Here is a 7787-nt window from a genome sequence, read left to right as displayed (position 1 = left end):
CCCAAAGGTTCTGCCCATGCCACCCCTATCTTGATCCTGCCCCACCAGGGTGCTGTGTCCGGGGGAAAATATTTGGAGCTAATAGGAGTGCTCCCTGCTGTGGCCTCAAGAGACCTGCTGGTGTGGGGTCACATTTGAGTTAAAGTGACTGGGCACTTGTGCCCCTTTTTTTCCCGAGACAAATATTTACTTTGGAACCCTCAGGTGCACCCCCAAGCCTCCTGCTACATGAGGATGGGTACCTTCAGTGGCCATGGTGTGTGTGCCCCCTCCCCGGAGAGATCAGGAAGTCACTCCACTCATATCTCTGCCACCAAGTCACAGAACACAGGCTGAGGGCCCAGGGCTGTGGTGGGAGGGAAGGGGCAGGGAGAGAGTTCCCGTGTCCAGTTCCCAGAGGCCCAGCACCACTGCGAGCTGGAGTTAGGAGAGTGGAACAGGCTGTGTTGATTGCTTCGGGTCAGGCAAGATTGGGATGGGTCTCAGGGGACAGCTGCTCTCAGCGAGTCCCCGCTCCCCTCACCACCTCTGCCTCTTCCTTCCAGCCCTGCAGCGTCCCTGCTATGAGACTGCACTTAGTCTAGAGCTGGACACCACACTTACCCCTGCTTTACAGGGAAAAAGCTGGAGCCCAAGGAGTAAAAGCACTTATCCCCTAGTTCACCGGCCTGAACATCACAGTCAGAATTTAGCCCACGTTAGCCGATTCCTCTTTCACCCCCCACCCCCCACAGTGAAATAACCTTGGCTTAGGGAAGATGGTAGAAGCCCATGCTCTGGAGGAAGAGATTGACGCTATAGATTATGCTCAAATGTAAAACACTTCTGCATGGAAAGCCTCCAAAAGTAAGGTGAAAACACAGGCACGGGTGGCAGGAGCCTGGGGACAGCCCTAGGGTGAGTGTGCCCTCCTGCAGATAAGGAAGACACAGACATGCCCAACGGAAATGAGGGCCCGAGAATCAAAGGCAAGTCACAGGACTGGAAGCCCAAGCACCCCGCAAAATGATGAAAACCTCCCAGTCCCATTGATCAGACATGCAAATTAAAACCACACCTGAGAGACATTTGGTCTCCAACAGAGCAGCACAAGTTCCAAGGACCGACAACTGCAGGATGAGCCTTGGACGGGGGGGGGACAGCAACTCACCAGCCCTTCAGATGTGGGTGAAGCCGAAGAAGCCCAAGACCTTTTCTGGCTCACCTGAAGGCATAGGCCATGGCGTTCACGGCAGTGTGGCCTGGAAATTGGAAAGAACCCAAATGTCCATTAGCAGGACAGCAGACCAGTTAATGGGGTATATACTCAGGAAGAAACAGATGAGGATGGTGGCTGATTGTCTGGAGCCCTGCACTCAAGGGACTACATTTCAAACAAAATGTTAAATGACAACAGCATAGTGCAGACAACCACACGCAATATTATGTCATTGATGGGAACTTTTAAAAATCTGCAAAGCGATACTTTAGATGTTTTGTGAACATGTACATCTGTAGAATAAATATAAAAACACATATAGGAATGATTTTCATCCACCTCAGGGAGCGAGGAGTGACACTCTCTGGACAGAAGGGAGGGGAATGGATTGAGAAGTTCTTATTTATGAGTGATGTCTCACTTCACAATCTAGGCTCGGGAAAGGAGAGCTGTGAGTGCTAGTCCCTATATTTTTCACAGGTTAAATATATTATAATAAAAAAGTGGAGCTGAATAATTGCTCCAAGTCAGTTGTCTCCCAGGTCACTAATCACTGTGAGAAAATTCCTTCTGGAACATACCTCCGAGTCCCTGCTGCTGATTCTGTTCATGAAGGGTCCTGGAAATTGATGAAAACCCAACTATGTGTGGCACAATCCAAAATGACTCCTGCCCTCAGTTGCCTAGTTGTTCAGATTGGCAACTGCAGAGAGGAGGCCTTGTCTCCCAGCCACACCTGCACTGCCATCCCCCTGAACCCCTTACCCCCCTTGCAGCCTTCCCAACAAGCAGCTACAGACCATGTTGTCTTCTGTAGAAAGTTCTTGATAAGCTCAGAGACAAAGGAAACTCCAAGAAACCCCCCATGTAGGTCAGTGGCTTTCCCTGTGCTAACCACAGACTAGAGCGACAGGGGTGGGAAGACCTGAGATTCAAGAGGTCTGCTGGGTTGTTGCCATAGGAACTTTGTTGCCGCTTTGTGACAGGAACGCGATGAAGGACACAAGAGTCGTGGAGGGGTTTGCAAGGCAAGACTCTACTACTTGAGCAGAAGTTCTTGTGCCATCTATTGAAATCATACAGGCCAGTAAAAGCTTATCATGCAACAATGGTATGAGGAAATGGGTCCGGAGGGTGGGATTGGAATGGGGGACAAAGTTTTACAAGGGAGAGGGAAGGGGACATTGTGTCTATGCGTCAAAAGACAGTTGCACCAGCAAAACATGATGTTATTACAGGCAACGTTATCGTGAGACCGCCATGGAGATAGTCATGTAATGAGGTCAACAGTGGCCTTGGCATCCTTGAGCCTGCCTTGCGATATGGACTATACTCCGTAGGTAGTCAAGGAATGTTCTGCTGTGATTTGTAGATAGCAAATAGGTCACAGTTGCCCGTGAGTGGCCAGCTCATAGGAACCCACACTGGGTGACTCTGGGGGTTGACACGACCTCTCTGATCCTTGGGAGAGGTAGCATGGGAATGTATGGGTTAACATAGTGGTTCCCAATCTAGAAACATCAGGAATGACTGGGGAACTTTACAAACACAGAAGCAGGGCTCCCCTGATGGGAATACTCCAAGCAAGGCTCTGGTTCTATATTTCTACTGAATCACAGGTTCCAATACACAGCCCAGTTCAAGAACCATTCAACGATCATTCCAGGTTGGACCTTCATGGATTTGAGAAAACTGTCCACAACACTCAGTTTCTCTCCCCATCCCCCGGGCTTCCTGTACCTTGTTAATCATCACCATGAATAGTTTATGCTGAGCAGGGTGCTGGGTGAGAATGAAGGAGCAGATGAGCTTCCAGAACACGGCCCCTCTCAGCCTCCCACTCCTTAGTAACCGAAGGGAAGCTGAGGAGGAAGGCAGGGAGGGGGGCAAGCACTCGTACCCTCCACAGGTGGAGGGGGGTCTGGTGGCAGGGACATGGCCCATCTGCTCAATTCTACCCCTGCACCTCAGGCCCAGAACCCTGGCTATGGGGCAGGCAGGACTTCCCCACTGCCTCCCCCTCTGGCAAGGGAAGAAGTCACCCAAGTCACAGAATTCCAGCACCTCAAAGGTAGACCAATATTTACCTCTGTATTCCTGTTACTATTATTTAATTGGTACTTTCTTTTATGTTGACTCACTGTTTTTTTACTTGAATGCCAACTTGAGCTCCATCCTAAGCAATAATATCTGTGAAATAACAGGTTTGATGTGCTAGTTATTTTTTGTCTAATACACATTAAAATAAATACAAAGCAATTTCCATTTTTAAATGGCCATTATGTGTCTCCTGAAGTCTCTGCGTCACCACGCTTACAGAGACAGGGAAGGGGCCAGCCTGATGGTCAACAGGGATACAGACGGAGGACTGGAGAGGGAAGGCTGGCCTCAGGTCACACCAATGCATGGGACCCCCTATGCCCAATGGGCTCCACACTACAGATTCGGGGTGCACACCAAAAGACCTGTGATCAGGCATCCTGGTGACCTTGACTTTGGGGAGAACGTCCTTTGATTGTGCACTGCCCCCTCCTGGCAGGTCTTTCTATGATGTGTGTCCTCTGGAAAGGGCCAGACTGGGCAATGCAAAACAGGGATGACCAAGCCTAGGGAGAAGCCAGGATAGTCAGGGAAGGCTCTGTTGAAGATGTGGCATTTGTATTTGGCTTTAAAGGGTGAATAGGGGGTAGTCACGTTTCAAGAAAGAAAAAGGCGACTGTTCAAAAGGCATGGAAGGGAGTCCTTGAGTGTCAGATGCTGGTTGGAAGAAAAGTGTGAGACCAAAGGCAGTGTGGGGACTGGTCAGGAAAGACAGAGGCAGAGGCAGCCTGGAGGGCAGAGCAACATGGCAATGGTCCAGGTGCAGAGGGACACGCCTGTTCTGCCTCTAAGGCCTGAGGACCTCACTAGTCCATTTCTACCTCCGGTCTGATCCCTCATGGGTTAGAGGGGAGACCTGGGCTCCATACTTTTCAAGAACCCTTCCAATTCTGATAAATGAAGCCATTTCAATATGAAATTATGCTGATAAAACTGAATTGCTACAACCCTTTTGGCAGTTCATCTGGACTTAGCTATTAAATAAAGCCGGGCATCCCCTCTGGCCCACTTCAGATTCCAGCCCATAAAAATTAGAGTCCTAGTCTGTAAGGATGTATTTACTGGGATGTCTGCAGCAACACTGGTGTATTAGGCAAAAACAAAAAGTGAATAACCCAGATCGCGTTCGCCCACCTCTGTCAGCCAAAGTCCTACAGAGATGGATTGAGAGCACTCTGGCAGCTGGCCCCTGCACAGCCCCTGCCACCTGCCAGCTGCATGGCCCCAGCCTTGATCTCTCTGCAGCTCGGTTTCCCTATCGCTAAGCAGGGCTGATAACCATTTACAGGCTGCATGAGGGGTTCTGAGGGTTAAGTGAGTTGCTGCTTGGGAGCCTTGTCGTACAGCGCCGGCTCACGGTACCAACTCCATGAATTCGAGCTGTTACTATTACTCAAAAGGCTGGGGCAGATCCAGACATCTGGAGAAATGACTGTGATGTGTCATTAAGTGAAAGAATCGACTTGCAGAGTTGTGTGCTTAGAATGATCCCCTCTGTGAAAAAAAGATTGAGCGATGATTAAGGGAGAGGGGAAGAAGGATTACAAGCTCATGAATAATGTCTTTGTTTGTCTAGGCAGAAGCAGGATGAGAAGAGATCTCACACCAGGCCCCCTAAGACTGTCTGGGGAAAGGAGAGGCTGGAGAGGGGGGAAGTGGGCGGGGAGTAGATATGAGGGAGGGAAAGATTAATTTGACTCTGTAGACCTAAGAATTGTTTGACTTGTTACTTCAGCAATAACTTATTAACCTCTTATAATCTTTAAACTCTCCAGTGAAATTGAAGAAAAAAGAGAAATTGTCATCCCTCCAGAGGTAAGGATGTTAGGGAGCCCACTAAAAAGTGACATGGATCAGGGAGACCCTATCATTCCAGTAGATGGTGGGGCCATCTTTAGGCCTGAGGGTAAAGGTCACTTTCTCAGATGGGCCCCTCTCTTGAGAATTCCAATGCTGGAAGGGCCTTTGTCCAACCACTCCAACCAAAAGAAATGTTGAAGATCAGGGAGGTCAAGAGACTGGCCCAAGATCACACAGCAGAAGACGGCCCAAAATGTCATTTCTGACTCCTGGCCCAGAGCCCTTGCCCGGGTATCATGCTATCCCTTACTTCTGTGGAGGAGCCGCTCCTGCTGGGAGAAGAATAGTATAGAGCCTCACCTGCACAGCTTCCTTCCCTCCTGCTGACAGCCCTACCTCCACTCACGTCCTTACTGTGTCCTCTCCAGGATTCAAGAGGGCTAAGACAAGTCCTTCTCCAAAAGGCGCTCCCTGTCAAGTGGTCTGGGAGTTTCTGGCTTCTACCACTAACAAAGACATCTTTTTCTAACTGGTAGAAAAATGCTCTGAAGCTTTTTTTTTTTTTTTTTTTTAAGCACTGTTTTGTTTGCTGCTGTCTTAATTGTTGCCATGTTATATTTTATCAGTTTAATGTTTTAATTTTGTGCTTGGGCCTCGAGGCAATTCAGTGAAGGGTATGATTTGGAAAATCAAGGAAATAAAGAAATTGTCCACAGCAGAGGCAGCCTCCCAGGAGCCGAGGACAAAGTCTAAGTGCCTAAAATGAATTTTATTAGGAACAAAACAAAAACAAAACAACGTGTTGCTAGACAGAAGATATTAGGCCATCCTGGCTTTGTTTGGTTTTTGCTTTTTAATTTAATACCAGTTTTCCATGTCTTCCAAGGTCAGCCAAGGACGCATGACCCAGTTCCTTCTCCATGACCTTCTCAGAACCTTCCATTTTTCTAATTTCCAGGCCTACACTGGTGGTGAGTGCTCTGCCATCTTCTCTCCATTTAAGGACTGGGGTTGGGGTAACGCAGCCAACCAGACAGCCACAGATCTGCCTCTGGGGGCTTCACATTCTACTAAGGCTTCACATCTCCCCTTATGTGGGGAGATCACAATGCCGAGGGTGAGAAAATTGGTTCTTGCAGGGGTGGAAACAATCTTTCTCTTACAATGATTTGTATGTTCATCACCTTGTTGTTATCTTTGTGAGGGGCCTGTTCAGCTTGCAGTCAGTAAGCTGGGCATCGGCATCAATTCCAGTTGCCACGCCTTCCTGGGCTCAGAAGCCCGGTTACTGACCTCCTGGTGGCCAAGTCCATGGAGATTTCTAGTTTCTCCCTGAAAACTTTTACCTTCCTCCCTCCTCAGCCACCTTCACAGGGTCCAGTGGCGGGGACCTCTTTTGCCCACATTTTAGATCCTGTGCCCCTTTTTCCACGTAGCTGGCAAAGTCCCAGGCCTGAATAAACCCCACTAAGTCCTCTCCCCAGTCTGTACCTGGGTAGGTGAGCCACATCAGGGGGCATCGCCTAGTAGTACAGGACAGGCCCGGACACACAGAAGGTCATCAACACCAACCTCAACTGGGATGTTGCCACTGTCAGACAGTTGGGGATTTTGTGGGCAATTTTGTTCAGCACTCTGAATCTCATTCTCCTCCCTCCTTCAAACTCCTCACCACCTCTTCCTCGCTCTCCGCAGAAGACCTTGCCTCCCACTTCGCAGAAAAAATAGAAGCTCAAGATGAGATCTCCCTTAACATCCCACTACAAACCTACATCTACATCTGCACTCATCCTCTCTTTGTTCCTTCTTTTGGTTCAAGAGAAGTCATCCCTCCTCTCCAGGACCAGCCCCTCCACCTACACGCCTGATCCCATCCCCTTCAGATGCTTGTGAACATCCCTCGCTGATTGTCTCCCCAATTTCCTACACCCTCAATTAATATCTCTCCCTTTGATCTGCCATCAGCCTTTAAACAAACTCAGGTCTCCTGCACCTTATAACAACCACACACACACACACACACACACACACACACACACACACCACCATGACATCTCTCTCCTCTCTCCTCCCCTTCATACAAAAACTTTTCAAAAGAAACACTGCCTTCCTTATCCCTCCTTCACCCGCCCCACTGCTACCCGAATCGGACTCCCTCCATCATGCCCCTGGAACAGCATTCCCTGAAGCCATCAGCCCTCCCCACACCTGTCTTTGAACCAAAGCCCACATTCCATCCTCATTCCAGCCAACTAGCCAACTCAAAGCAGTCTCATCGGCTCTTCCCTTGACTTCTTGTCCTGTGCCCACCCTTCTCTATTTCTTCCTACCTCTCTGTTCATTCCTTCTCAGCCTTTGTAGGCATAGCCTCCTTTTTGCATCCCTGACCTGTTGATGTGCCCAGAGCACCACCCTGGCCACCACCTCTTCTCTCTCCTGCTCTTCCTGAGCAATCCTGCCCTTGTCCACAGCCTCAGTGACCCTGTCTCTGCTGACCCCATCTTCATGCTGACCCCAAACACTTCTGAGTGCCTCATCAAAATCTGCACTTAGTGTCTCAAAGACATTGCAAGCTCAACATGTTTAAAGTGGAACTTGCACTTTTCCTGTGACCCCCCACAGCTCCCCTCCTCACTCACCCCCATCATAGTCCTATTCAGCTGTCCCCATCTCATTGCCTGCCCCTGCA

This window comes from Talpa occidentalis, unplaced genomic scaffold, assembly GCF_014898055.3.
Source record: "Talpa occidentalis isolate TD23 unplaced genomic scaffold, MPIMG_talOcc4v2.1 talOcc4.13, whole genome shotgun sequence".
Lineage (NCBI taxonomy): Eukaryota > Metazoa > Chordata > Mammalia > Eulipotyphla > Talpidae > Talpa > Talpa occidentalis.
The sequence above is the reverse complement of the archived record's forward strand: the minus strand, read 5'-3'. Positions refer to the sequence as shown.